Below are 14,008 nucleotides of genomic sequence, written 5' to 3'. Positions count from 1 at the left end.
TTTAAAGAATTAAAATCAGCTGAAAGTACTCATTATTGGCGGTGGCCGTGGGCGGTGAGGGCAGCCGGTCTCCTCCCACAGTGTCTAGGGCTGACTCTGGCCTGGTTTTGGCCCAGTTTGGGCCTTCTTTGACCCTTTTCAGGCCTTTGCACATGTGCGGTTTTTAAAACCTCTGTGCATGTGCACTGGCCATTTGCATTTTCAGGATCACGACCCAGGTCATGCAAGCAGCCAGTGTACAGAGGTTTTAAAAAAGGACTCTGCCCATGTGCAAAGGCCTGAATCACTGGGGGCAAGGCCAGCGGGGGTTGTGGGACCTGCCGTCCCCCCATGGCCGCCAGTGGTGGCAATAGTGAGTACTTTCAGATGATTATAATTATTTTTTTAACAATTTAAGAAGCCCCCTACTCTCGCTGCCCAAGAGGAATCCTCATTGGATTCCCCTTTGCTGGTAGGGCCCTGAAATGGGTTTGAATTGGCCTGTTCGGTTCAGTTCCAGTTTGGTTCAAGGCTGAGCCACTCAAACCAAACTGGTTCGAGTGTAAGCCAGCTCAAATTTGAGCTGGTTCGCACATCACTAATCCTGACTTTAAAAGCACCAATTCAATGGCAGATTCACAGGTGTAGTACCAGTACTTCTGAAGTGTTCCCGATTAAGACTGCACTGGTACTATTGTGTTGAACTTTCCTCTCCCAGAAGCCCTCTGTAGAGCTGCACAACAATCCAGTACATATTAAGGGGTGGCATAAGTACTTCCTGGGGAAGGGGAGGTTGTTGACATTTGCCCCCACTGATGAGTTAGCAGTGGAACTGAGTTAGTTGAACTTTTCAGATGCACCTGTGCTTTGTTAGTCACGATGTCAGCCAGTGAAACCTATTTCTTAGTGAGCATGCATAGGATGAAGTGCATTTGAGTCTATCTCTCATGCTTTTTGTGCCATGTGTGGATACTATTAACTCAGATGAGAATTTGAAAGCAAAATCAAATGTGCAGTCAAGATAGGACAGATGTTAATATTCATGTTAGGTAGGTACCAATTTCAAACAAAGCTAATATAAGCAGGGGTGTAGCTGCAATTGAATGGTGGGGGGAATGTCCCTGGGGCCTTTTGGGAACCTGCTGGCTGAGTGAGTGTTTGCTCTATGCTGTCCCTCTCATGCCTCTCTGAAAAAGATAGTGGCGGGGCGGGGCCCCATCTGCACTCTTTTTCCTAGGAGGCCAGGACCCACTCTTGCTACATCCCTGAAAGTAGGCCTTCTGTATGAAAATGACAATATTTTGCTATAGCTGAGGCTTACTCTTCCATCATTAAGACCTTTCTTTTGCATCCAAGTGAATCTGGAGACTTTGGCCACCCTCCAAGACAGACTTACATTAAATCAATTGTCTTAATCACATTTGACTTTCCTTTACATGTGGACCTAGTAAATGGCATAATGTATAGAATGTACCTAAGCTTATGGACATTCCACTGTGATTTCTAGCCCAGAGCCTCTTTAGACAGCTCCTGATTATGGCCCTGAAGCTTATTTGTCCTGAAAAACAATTTGTTATGGGGCGGCTAACAAATAAAGATTTCTTGTTTACACAGTCAGACAGGTGTTATTGACTGATTTGTTTTATCCAGACATCGAGTCCTTCCCAAAGATGATGATGATGATTATTATATTTTAAAGCATGAAAACAAATGATCTGAGGACTACGATATACATGCAGCAGACTTCTGGTGCAGTAGAATGAGCTATGCTACTATTGACTGTAAGTGTGGAATCACATTTTTGATTGCTGCCCTATATAAAAAATGAAAACTCCCTGCACTAGCAAACTGACACACCAGAGCAGGCTGGACTAGAACCTTTCTTCCTTATGTGCTAGTTTGCAAATAATATTTTAACAAAAAGACATTTAAAAATGTAACCCACCCTATCTGAAGTGGTATGGTTCACTCTACCACCACAAAATTCTACCACCTGATTGTACTGCATGTGAAGACTAAGTCACTGTCTCAAAGCAAGAGGTACAGAAGCAGTCACTTGAAGAACAAGTCAAAACATTTTAAACCTTAAATATTTAAGTTTAAAATTTTAAGTATCTCTTTTAAAAGAAGTAAAATAATTTTAGAACAGAAAGAACAAGAAGTTGTTCTATTATGAACTAATATGCCTACTTTCCTTTCACTATCCCTACAACAGGACTAAATTTGGTCCAAATTGGTTAGGCAGTTCACAAGTTAGCCCACTTGCGCCTCAAACGTTCATGCATCCGCCATCTTGAATTGGGATGGATGACATCACAAACTATGTGTTTGAGGTGTCCCTATGTGTCCCTACAACTGTATCAAATTTGGTCCCAATCGGTTCCCACTTGCACCTCAAACCTTCATGTATCCATTATCTTGAATCAGGTTGGATGGCTTCATAACAATCTATGCCCTATGTGTCCCTACAGCTGTAGCAAATTTGGTTCAAATTGGTTAGGCGGTTCACAAGTTAGCCCAATTGCGCCACAAATGTTCATGTGTCTGCCATCTTTAATTGGGGTGGATGACATCATCACAAACTATGCCATTGAGTGTCCCTATGTGTCACTCACTGCAACTGTACCAAATTTGGTTCAAATCGGTTAGACAGCCCACAAGTTAGCCCACTTGTGCCTCAAATGTTTCCCCCATCTTGAATCGGGGTGGATAACATCATCACAAACTACACAACTGAGTTGTCCCGATGTGTCCCTGCAGCTGTAGTTAATTTGGTTCAAATCAGTTAGGTGGTTCACAAGTTAGCCCACTTGCACCTCAAATGTTTAAATGTCTGCCATCCTGAATTGGGGTGGATGACATAACCACATACCATGCCATTGATGTGTCCCTACAACTATATCTGATTTGATTCATAGTGGTCTAGGCATTGCAAAGTTGATAGGGACACACACACACACACGGAATGTTGGGTGATCTCATAAGCCTACCAGAAAGTAGGCAAAAATGTCTACTCTAGACACACTATTCCTTCCACATTTAGGTATATTAGAACCGTGTATATGTTCTGAAAATTACAGAATTAGGAAAAATCAGGTTTCCACACAAAAGTGTACTTCCACTGGCAGAGAAAGATAGCCACCTTAGGTCTTACACTGAAATCTCCCAAACCAATAAAAGTTGTCATGCTTAGTTTATTGTTTAGCACTTACATTTATATACCGCTCTATAGCTGGAAGCTCTCTAAGCGGTTTACAGTGATTTAGCATATTGCCCCCCAACATTCTGGGTACTCATTTTACCGACCTCGGAGGGATGGAAGGCTGAGTCAACCTTGAGCCCCTGGTCAGGATCGAACTTGTAACCTTCTGGTTACAGGGCAGCAGTTTTACCACTGCGCCATCAGGGGCTCATTGTTTAAAAGTACATATAAACATTTTAAAAATATTAAATGGAAGCATACTTAATTCTTTCCTGGAAACCTATGGCTAAAAAGTGCATTAACTTTTTATGGATAATGTCCATGGTAAGTAAAGGAAATAAAAAGGAAAGATTGTGCCTTTGACTTCTGGACACCACAGAGCCATGTGGTTTTTCTTGGAAGAATACAGGAGTGGTTTACCATTGCCTTTCTCCCATGCAGTATGAGATGAGTTGTCACTGAAGTAAGCAGCTGCCTCCAGCACCTTCCTATATCACTGCTGCCCAATATAGGTGACTGCAAATATATATATTTACTAGACACAGTCTGGGCCTAGTAAATATATATTTACTAAACACAGCCTTCAAAGGCAGGGAGAGCCATTCCAGCTGCACTACTAACACAGTGCGGGCCAATCTCCCTCCCCAACAGGGCCACGTGGGCCCGTTTGGGAGGAAGATCGCTCCCGCTGTGTTGGCACAGAGGCCAGGAGCGGCTCTCCCTGCCTTTAAGAGGCAGGGAGAGTCACTCTGGCCATGCTGCCAATGCAGCACAGGTCGATTTTGGCGTGGCCCCATTTGGGAACAAAATAATGCCCTCCCACATCTGATGACAGGTGAGGCGCTGCCCCTGGGGGTGGCAGCCCAGGTTCTTTGAACCCGTTTGCCCAATAGTGGTTCCGCCTCTGTTATGTATCATTACATGGCATTGTGTGTGTGTGTGTGTGTGTGTGTGTGTGTGTGTGTGTGTATTTCTGTACCACCTTTCATAAAAATTATCGCAGGGCAATATTATTTAAAGTAGTCCCTAACAATGCCTAACTTGTCCTTTTTCCTCATCTTGTCAGCCAATAACAATAAAAAGAAGTTAAAAAACACACACCAAAAATACACCACTAAAACACATATTATGTAATATATGACCTGGTGAAATATCTGAATGTAGGAATTCTGATAATCTGCTTCACAGGACAGTGTTTACTCCTAGCCCTGTATCATTTGTATAGCTATGTGGTATTAAAATGTTGAAGACAATGAGGCTATTCTGACGATTGCCCAAAAGCGGGCTAAGGGAGTCTAGCCCGCTTTTCGGCGATCGTGTGCTGCAACAGGAGCCGCGCAGCTCCCAGCAACTAGCCTCCATAAATACCCCTCCCCTTAGACAAGGTTAACAGACCGATCCCCACAGCCCCCGCCGACTCCGTGATGGAGCCGGCAGTCGTGTGGGCGGCTGCCTTTGGATTGTCTTGCCTTTGGATTGTGGCTAAGCCTGCTCTCCGTGCAAACTAATCGTGTGAAGAGCCCCAATGTATTAATAACCCAACTGTGTATTTTATGTAACTTAAAAATTGGAATTGATCCACTCATATGATCCACTCCATTGCCTAAATACATGTTTAGGATAGAGCACAATGTTGGCTATACCAACATCATCTGTGATGTTGTACTGAACTCATGAGCCTGTTGCAGATTCCATGCAGACACAGCAGTACAGCTTTGCCAAGCGCCAGGAACATCATTGCCTAGAGTAGTGTCATAGATTGCTGTTTCCTGGTACAGTGATGAAAGGCTGGTGCTGATACACCTTTGTCATATCATAAAGGGATTTTGGCCATGATGGAGCCATGACATTAAGACAACTCTACATCCCAGTAATGTGTAGTAACCTTTTAAAAATGGGATTGCTACTGATAAGGCCTTAAGCCTTATTGCTACTCAGCATTGCTACTGATAATGCTTCAAGCAGAAGCTAGTGCTGTGCTTGTAGCAGTGCAAACTAGAAGTTACTTACTCTGCATCATAGCTACAAATATCTGAACTAGGGATGTACAAAAAATTTCGGGCACAGAACAATCTGTGCCCAAAACGAGCAATTTCGGGTGATTCGGGGCTGAACCGAATCACCCCCGATGTCCCCCGATATTTTTCGGGCCCGAGCCGAATCACCTGAATTTCGGGCATGAAAAATTCAGGTGATTCGGTTCATGGTTGATTTGGGGGGATTTTTTGAAGTTTTAGTGACTTTGGGGCAGTTTGGGGGCATAGCATGGGATCTGGGCAAAAAGAGTGGGGTGGGATGGTAGTGCCTAATGGGTGCAGGCTACCACCCCAATTTCAGGGGGATTGGGCAAAGGGCTGATTTTTGGTGAATTTCTGAAGTTTTGATGTCTTTGGGGCAGATTGGGGCAGATTGGGGCAGAAAGTGGGGACTGGGGCAGAATAGTGGGGTGGGGTGGTATTACCTAATGGGTGGAGGCTACCACCCCAATTTCAGGGGGATTGGACAGAGGCCTGATTTTTTGGGAATATTTGAAGTTTTGGTGTCTTTGGGGCAGATTGGGGGCAGAAAGTGGATCTGCCCCAAAGGAATGGGGTGGGCTGGTAGATAGTGCCTAATGGGTGGAGGCTACCACCCGTCCCCAATTTCAGAGTGATTGGGCAGAGGGGTGAATTTTGGTGAATTCTGAGGTTTGTCTTCATAAGGTGAAGTGTGATAAATTGATTACTTCTGAGGTGTGAATTCTCATTCTATCATAGCAAATGAGATTTTTTTCAATTAGACAACTCTCATGACCCCACTTTCACTTTTTCACACTCTCAATTACTATGAATATGAGGAAGTAATCAATTTAGCACACTTCACCTTATGAAGACAAACCTCAGAATTCACCAAAATTCACCCCTCTGCCCAATCACTCTGAAATTGGGGACGGGTGGTAGCCTCCACCCATTAGGCACTATGTACCACCCCACCCCACTCTTTTGGGGCAGATCCACTTTCTGCCCCCAAACTGCCCCAAAGTCACTAAAACTTCAAATATCCCCAAAAAATCAGCCCTTTGTCCAATCCCCCTGAAATTGGGGTGGTAGCCTCCACCCATTAGGTACTACCACCCCACCCCACTATTCTGCCCCAGTCCCCACTTTCTGCCCCAATCTGCCCCAATCTGCCCCAAAGACATGAAAACTTCAGAAATTCACCAAAAATCAGCCCTTTGCCCAACCCCCCTGAAATTGGGGTGGTAGCCTGCACCCACTAGGCACTACCACCCCACCCCACTCTTTTTGCCCAGATCCCATGCTATGCCCCCAAACTGCCCCAAAGTCACTAAAACTTCAAAAAATCCCCAAAAATCAGCCCTTTGCCCAATTCCCCTGAAATTGGGGTGGTAGACTCCACCCATTGGGCACTACCACCCCACCCCAAAATTTTGCCCCTGGGCCCCTTTTTTACCCCCCGAATCGATTCAGATTCGGATTAAATCCGAATCCGAACCGAATCAAGGGTGATTCGGGTGGCCCATATTCGGGCACAAAACAGAACAGGGGTGATTCGGTTCGGGTCCCAAACCGAATCACCAAATTCCCGAATTGCACACCCCTAATCTGAATGACTGCCTGAAAATGAACTTATTTTGCAAATGACTAAATTTATTCTTATAACAGAAGAAGCACCTTTTGCTATGGTTTGTTTGTTTTGTCAAATGTGTATACCATCCCAAACTTGCATCTCTGGGCAGTTTACAACATAAAACAAATTAAAACAAAGAAAGTTAAAGGGAAGAGAACATGAAAGAACCTCACTGAGAGTTCATACAGCTAACAGGATACACTGATTGTAATTTATATACACATATATAAATTACACATATTATTGTAGTTTATTACAATATTGGCATATATACATTTGGAAATAATAATGCATTGGGACAGTGCTGCCATATTGTGCACTGCCTCAACAGCCCGCGAGCTCGCTATATCTGCACAGCTAAGTACAGATAGTTGCTTCACTCTCCTGCATCAGCACAAACATTAACAGTGGCAATGGGAGGCAGGGGAAGTTGGAAAGCAACCAAATGCAAGATGGATCTTCTGGTGATGTTGGAAAGCTGAGCAATCCCAAAAGCCTGGTGGATGCTAGAAAGATAGTACTGAAGATTCAGTCCTGCTTAGGCTGCTTACATTTATATTAACTCTCAAAACTGCCAGAATAGTGACTGCTTTTGTCCCTCCTCCTGCTCCCCAGATCTTATTGTGCCAGGATTGGGCAGGGGCACTTGGGGCCAGCTAGCCTGGAGCATCGGCCTGTATGTTTGTATTCAAATCTTTTTTCTCTCAATTCTTTTCTCATTTTAAGTGTTTTCTGCAGGATTTAAGCTTGATTGCCTTTGCAGTGAATTCCCTGAGGTTTGAGTCTGGCTATTCCTGTAATTGTATCACTGTTTGAAGGAGTAATTTATTTTTCTGCTTATCCAAATCTTCTTTTGGCCAGTGCAAGGACTTAATTAATTTCTTTCCTACAGTCTAAAAATGCACAGTATTCTGTTTCCTTTCCTTTTGTTCACATAGTCCATTGAGTTCTGCTTGTTGTTCTGTGTTCCACTAAATATCAGCTTTGGCCAGCTTGGAATTGACAAGGACAGCTTCTTCAAGAAGGGAGTATCTGCTTCTTCTCCTGTCCCCAGTAACCAATCATAGAAGTTTTGTGACTGACTTAAGCAGAGTCCAGATATAACCTTCAGTAACGTGCATTGTGCCTTTGCTAGTTCTTCACAGTGGATCTTATATGTAAACCTTTATACTTCTTAGAAGGAACCACCATTGGTTAATTAATTTATTTTAATTTTAAATAATTAAAATTATTTAATTTTATTAAATTAAATAATCAAATTACCAAAAATCATATCAGGTAAATTAAGTGAATGAAAACATCCTGGGAATCTTAGGGAGGGCAGAGCAGCACACAAAGCACTCCCCCTGCATGTGCGGCCAGCTGTGTAACAAGCCTTTAGCTGAACTCTGCAGCAACTTCTCTGTGAGGGAACAGCTACCGCTTCATCCTTGTAATGTTGAGGATCATGGCCAATATCCTTTACTGCTCTAGCAACTGTTTTTCTATGAAAGATTATTGTATTTAAGTCTAGCCCTGCATGGAGAAAGTTGGAGTGAAGTAACACTAACTGGGGTTTTAATTTTCTTATTTAATGTATTTTTATCTCTATGTTCTCCTATTTCAGAGATCATTTTGTTGCTTGATTATTGTAACCTGCAGAGTGTATTCAGAATAAGGTAAAGTGGAGAAAGATTGTGATGAGCCAACCATTACTATTTTAGGCAGATTGAAGACAAGTAGCCCCAATCTTCAGCTACTGACCCTTCTTTTGGGCAGGTGGAAGGGACTGCTTTGGAGAGGAGAAGACAAGAAAGCTGCCTGAGCTTCCTTCCATGAGGTCTGGAAACAGTCCTGTGGCCAAAACACCTCAGGTTAGCCCTGCATGACGTGCAGATGATCAGAAGAGCGGTTGCAGAACCCAACTGCAGTTCTGATTCCTCCCCCGCAACCTCCAGATGAATCCTCAGTTTGAAATATGGTACACTTACAGAGGTGTATCTAGGGAAAATAGCGCCTAGGGCAAGCACTGAAATTGTGCCCCCTGTCCAAACATCTGACACCCATCTTTCAGATAACCTTACCATAATATCAGCTCAAAAATACGAGTCAAGCTCGCTAATCTTTTAATATTTCAAAAAATATTTAGCAGTGGACGTAGCCAGACCAAAAAATGCTGGAAAAATACAAATTTCACTATGCTGGGGCTCATGAAATACCCAAATACTATGTGGAGCTGTACTTGGAAAACTAAACAGAATTGCCTGTCTAATTCTCTACTGTGCATTGTAGCATCACTATTACATAAGTTTTAAAAATAAATGGAGAATTGGACTTTTCCCAGATACTCTGGAAATAATTAAAGGATATGCAGAGTAAACGGTGTCACTGCTTGGAATATATTCTAGTATTTCAGAAAGACAGTCAAAATGAGAGAAAGAGAGCAAGAAACTCCCAGTGGGCCTTAATACTAAGGATTTCACACTGATTCAAAGACAAACTCACCATTAATAGCCACATTATTAAGACATCACATTTAACTCACTTATCACAAGAAGCAATGTAAGAGCAAATGAATACAATCCTAGCTCATAAGCTTCAGCTCAGTATTCACAAGCCCTGATTCTCTGTACATAGTGCCAAACTAAATATGTGTACAGTGACTTATATTAATTTTTTTTTAATTACCTGTAGCCCCTTTGGGGGGCTTCCTAAAGGCTGTGTGGGGGGGTTTCTGCAAAAGTCCCCCCTCCCTCGCTGGCCTCTAGAGCCTCGCAGGGACCATTTGAGCATGTTTAGTGGCCATTTTTAAAAACATTTTTTTTAAATGGCAGCTGAAAACAAAATGGCCACCATGCATGCTCAAATGGCCTCTATGAGGCCTGGCATGGCCTAGGGCCTCACAGAGGCCATTTGAGCATGCGTGGTGGCCATTTTGTTTTCGGTGGCCATTTTAAAATATTTAATTTTTAAATATGGCACCCCCCCTTCATGTGATGCCAGAGGCATGTGCCCTGCCTGCCCCACTCTAGATACGCCCCTGTACACTTACCAGTGAGGGCCCGGAGGCTAGGAGTGTGCGCGGAACCGCCAAACTGTGGTCCGGCACTGGGGTGGGGGGTGGCTTTAAGAGCTGGTGGAGGGTTTACTTACCCTTCCTGCCTCTTTCTCGTTCTGGCACCAGAAGTTTAGTAGTAATTGGGGCGGCAGGATACCTCCCTGCCGCCCCTTCCCCGCTGCTGCTCTGCAAAACTCCCAGAAGTCCTTTGCACGCGCGCACATCACAGAGACGTGAAGCGCGCACACGATGTATCCTGCCGCCCCAATTACTACTAAACTTACGGCGCCAGAACGAGAAAGAGGCAGGAGGGGTGAGTAAACCCTCCACCCGCTCTTAAAGCCCCCACCCCACCCGAACCGGACTGCCCAGGTCTGGACCGTTCCAGAGGCCTTTAGAATGGCCTCCGGACTGGTCCGAGACCATCCCTACAGGAAGCTGGAGAGTTTAATTTCATTTGTGCAAGCTACCCAAACCAGAGTTAAGGGTAGGAAGCTCCTCTTGCCCTTAAACTCAATTGGCTGCCGCAGCTTTCCTTCCTAGGTTGGAGGATGCCCATACAGTCAGTTCCACCCTCTTTGCAGTCTCCCAGGCTGTGGATCATGATTGTGTGGGAGCGTGCCGGGGAACTCAGCTAAATGGTATGTCTGAATGGGCCCATAGTTTTCATGTCAGTTTCACAGCCATCTTTATATAAATATGCAGCCAGTTGCATGCTACATCTTCTCTGCCAAGAGGCCAGAGAAGAATATTGATTTCTGACTCAAAACTACTGCCTTTTGCTACAGATCTTCTGAAGCCATGTAAGATACAACCTACTTGTTAATATCAATTAGGGCAAATATATCAAACTAGAACCCCTTTTGCTCTTTTTATTTCCTTGATTGTAAGGTTAATATACTTAATTTATTGGTTAAACAAACCTGCGTGTTCTGATGGGAGGGATTCTAACTAAACTTATTTCACTCCATAGCAATGTCTTTATCCTTTTGGCCAAGTTGCTGAGAAGCATACACTAACTCTTAAGGGATGGAGACAAGTTTCACTAGATGGAGTTAAACTGCACTTGGTACCCCAGTCAGATCTCTCAACCAAAGCAAACATCCCACAATACAAAAGAGCCTTATTACTCTTTAACCCTGGAGGTGGCGGCAGCTATGATTTTGGAGTAATCCAAGTAGTAATGCTGAAATAACTAGTCAGTCATCTAATCCAGTTTACCAAGAGACCCTGAGGTCACCTGGGGCAAGGATTCACCAAAGGATCATAAAGATATAAAACCAAGGTAGTTCCTGTCTGGATATATTTGCTCTGGTTTCTGTTTCTTTGTCATGCTATAATGTGATGTGCTGTTGGGAAAATGGGACAGAATGTTTGGAACTGGTGTTTGTAGAAATATTGTATATATGATGCATCTTGATTAGATGTAATAAAATGATCTAACCTGGGTGATACATCTGCCAAAAAATAAGTCTGAGTGCAGTAAGCAAATATATGGCAAAATTCCCTGATTTATCTGTTTCTAAATTGTTATAGTGTTATATTTCAGAAGCAGTGTTCATCTCATTTTTTTAGTGTTTTACACAAATCATACAATTCCACATAATATCAGTCAATGATTCATTGTACATGACTACCTACATGGCAAAAGAAATATCTAGCATTATTCTCACTGTAATTGCAACACATTTCATTGAAAATTTCTAATGTATGTTGACATTTTATAGTAACATTCTTCTATAAAACAAATACCAGTGGAATTTCTGTTTAATATTTACTAATATATTATGGTGCTGCTTTAAAATTTTGATTGCAGATAGTTCAAACCAGAAGGTTTCAAGGACCAGATTTTAATGATGTGAAATACTCCAAGTTACATAGCAACCAGAACCTCAGTCGTGAGTTGTGTGAAGAAAGCATCAAAGGTCTCCAGCCACAAATATGGAAACGGCAGCATCGAAGCTGCACACTGAACAAGAATATTAAAAGGAAGAAGAAGCTCCATGGTTTATACTCTCATCATGTTATTATTGAACTCAGTTTTACATGTGAAACTGTATTAAAACATACATCAAGAAACCAAAGGCTGTCTCATTCACCTTTTCAGCATTTTTATGCTCAGTATTTAATATGATAAAGTACTCTTGGTGTGTACACTCTGTTGGGAGTACAGTATTCTCTACAAATGAAGCATTCCTGTCATGGCCAGTAAGGTGACTTGGCTGTGAGAGTTTCTGGAAGAACAGCTGGGTAAAATAAAGAGCATTGGTACAAGGATTGGTCTAGATAGAAGTCCGTAAACGTGGCCATCAAGGTAAAATGCTTTGTTTACAAGAACAAAGGAGTAGCTGATCATGAGCTCCATAACCAAACGCTATTTGTTTGGATGGGTGTAATAAATGCTTTATTGTGTCATCTAAGACAGCTAAGATCAATAAAGATATCGATGTATTTATCAACAAATACGTAAGTGTACAAAGCACTTACAGTGACTACCTTGTTAAGCCTCACATCACCATTGTTAACACCATTGCACAACAAACTCCACTTATCTGTATATAACAGACAGTTGCACTGCTTACACAGGATGTAAAACTGGTAATAATTTGTCATAGCAATATCTAAGGTTGGGTCTACAAAGCAATTTTAAAGGAGATCAGATGTGGATCCAATGAATGTCCAAATTCCTTACTAACCCTTGCTAACTGGGAAAAGAGGTACTTTACAAAGTGGTGAAGGCGCATGGCTACAATGGAGCACGGGAGGATGAGTGTCCTCAGGCTGCTGCAACCCCAAGCGCTACTGGAGGCTGCTGAAGGCTCACCACCTCCCAGCTGATGCTTTGTTCAAGTGCTGGCTGGATGCTTCTTTTGCTTCCTCCCTCTGAGAGGAGAAAGAATGCACTGTTTGGTGTGGCTACTATCAGTAAAAGGGAAGTGTGACCAGTCTTGCTGATAGTAGCCACGCCACCTGAATATGACATAATAATGCAAGGGTGTGGCTAGCACATGCTGACCTGTATTCACAAAACAATACAGGGCCTCCCCTGCTAGCAAGAGCTTTTCCCACAGCTGCTGGTGAGCTCCCTACACCCCTGAAGTAGTGGTTCTCTTCATATTGCCTACCCACCTCACAGGGTTGTCATGAGGCTAAAAATAACCATGTACTCTGAGCTCCTTGGAGGAAGAGCGGGATATAAGTGTAAAAATAAAATAATAAAATAAAATAAATAAATATTAAGCAAGGAGAGAACAACTGGCTCTGTTCAAACCTCTCTTCAGTGGCTGTTGGTGGTGTCTATCTTTGGGATTCTGTTTAGACTGTGAGCCCTTTGGGGGATAGGGAACCATCTTTTTTCCTATGTAAAGCACTTTGAGAATTGTTTTGTTGAAAAGTGGTATATAAATTATGGTATTAGTAAAAATAATTTCACAGTCCACATACACCAGTGATTAAAGTTTCAGTTGTTTCCACCCACAGTACAAACAGAGGCAGTGGGGTGATACCACCAGCCACAGGATATGCAACTTATATATTTGGCAAGGAGGGGGAAGGTTCCTTTTTAAATCACTTACCTGCTCTATCCATGTTTCACCTTCTGTTTGCTCTGTCCATGTGTCACCTTTATGGTTTTGTGCAAATATGTCATGCAGACCTACTCTAAGGGTGCTGATGACATAGAGTAATAGTAAGGGAAGTCCATTAATAGAGCACACACAGGCTTCTGACTCACTCCTAGAGAGAAAGAGAACAGAGAAAGACTCACCTGAGGCCTTGAGGAGTCACTCCCAGTCAAAACAAACAATTGTGAGCTAGATGGACCAAGGCAAGTTTACAAGATATATTTCTTATACAATTTGGATTGAATTTATTTCAGTGCACCCATCCTAAAAAGCATGCACTATATGGTGGTTATAACTGTAGTATGGATTTGATTATAAATGTTGATAAGATTCAGAAATGATAGCAAGCCCCTACTATCCTAACCTATCACTAGAACATAAATCTGTGTCTGTGAACTCTAAGTCACCTATTATCTGACCATGCAAATCAGTTCTCTATTTACAAAATTTTTAAAAGGGCAAAAAATGGTGTGTCATGGAAAGGTCTGGGTTGCTTATTACAATAATGTCCCAGGCACCAGCCAATAGGTGCCCAGG

Source organism: Hemicordylus capensis, chromosome 1 (genome assembly GCF_027244095.1).
Source record: "Hemicordylus capensis ecotype Gifberg chromosome 1, rHemCap1.1.pri, whole genome shotgun sequence".
NCBI classification, from domain to species: Eukaryota; Metazoa; Chordata; class Lepidosauria; order Squamata; family Cordylidae; genus Hemicordylus; species Hemicordylus capensis.
The sequence above is the reverse complement of the archived record's forward strand: the minus strand, read 5'-3'. Positions refer to the sequence as shown.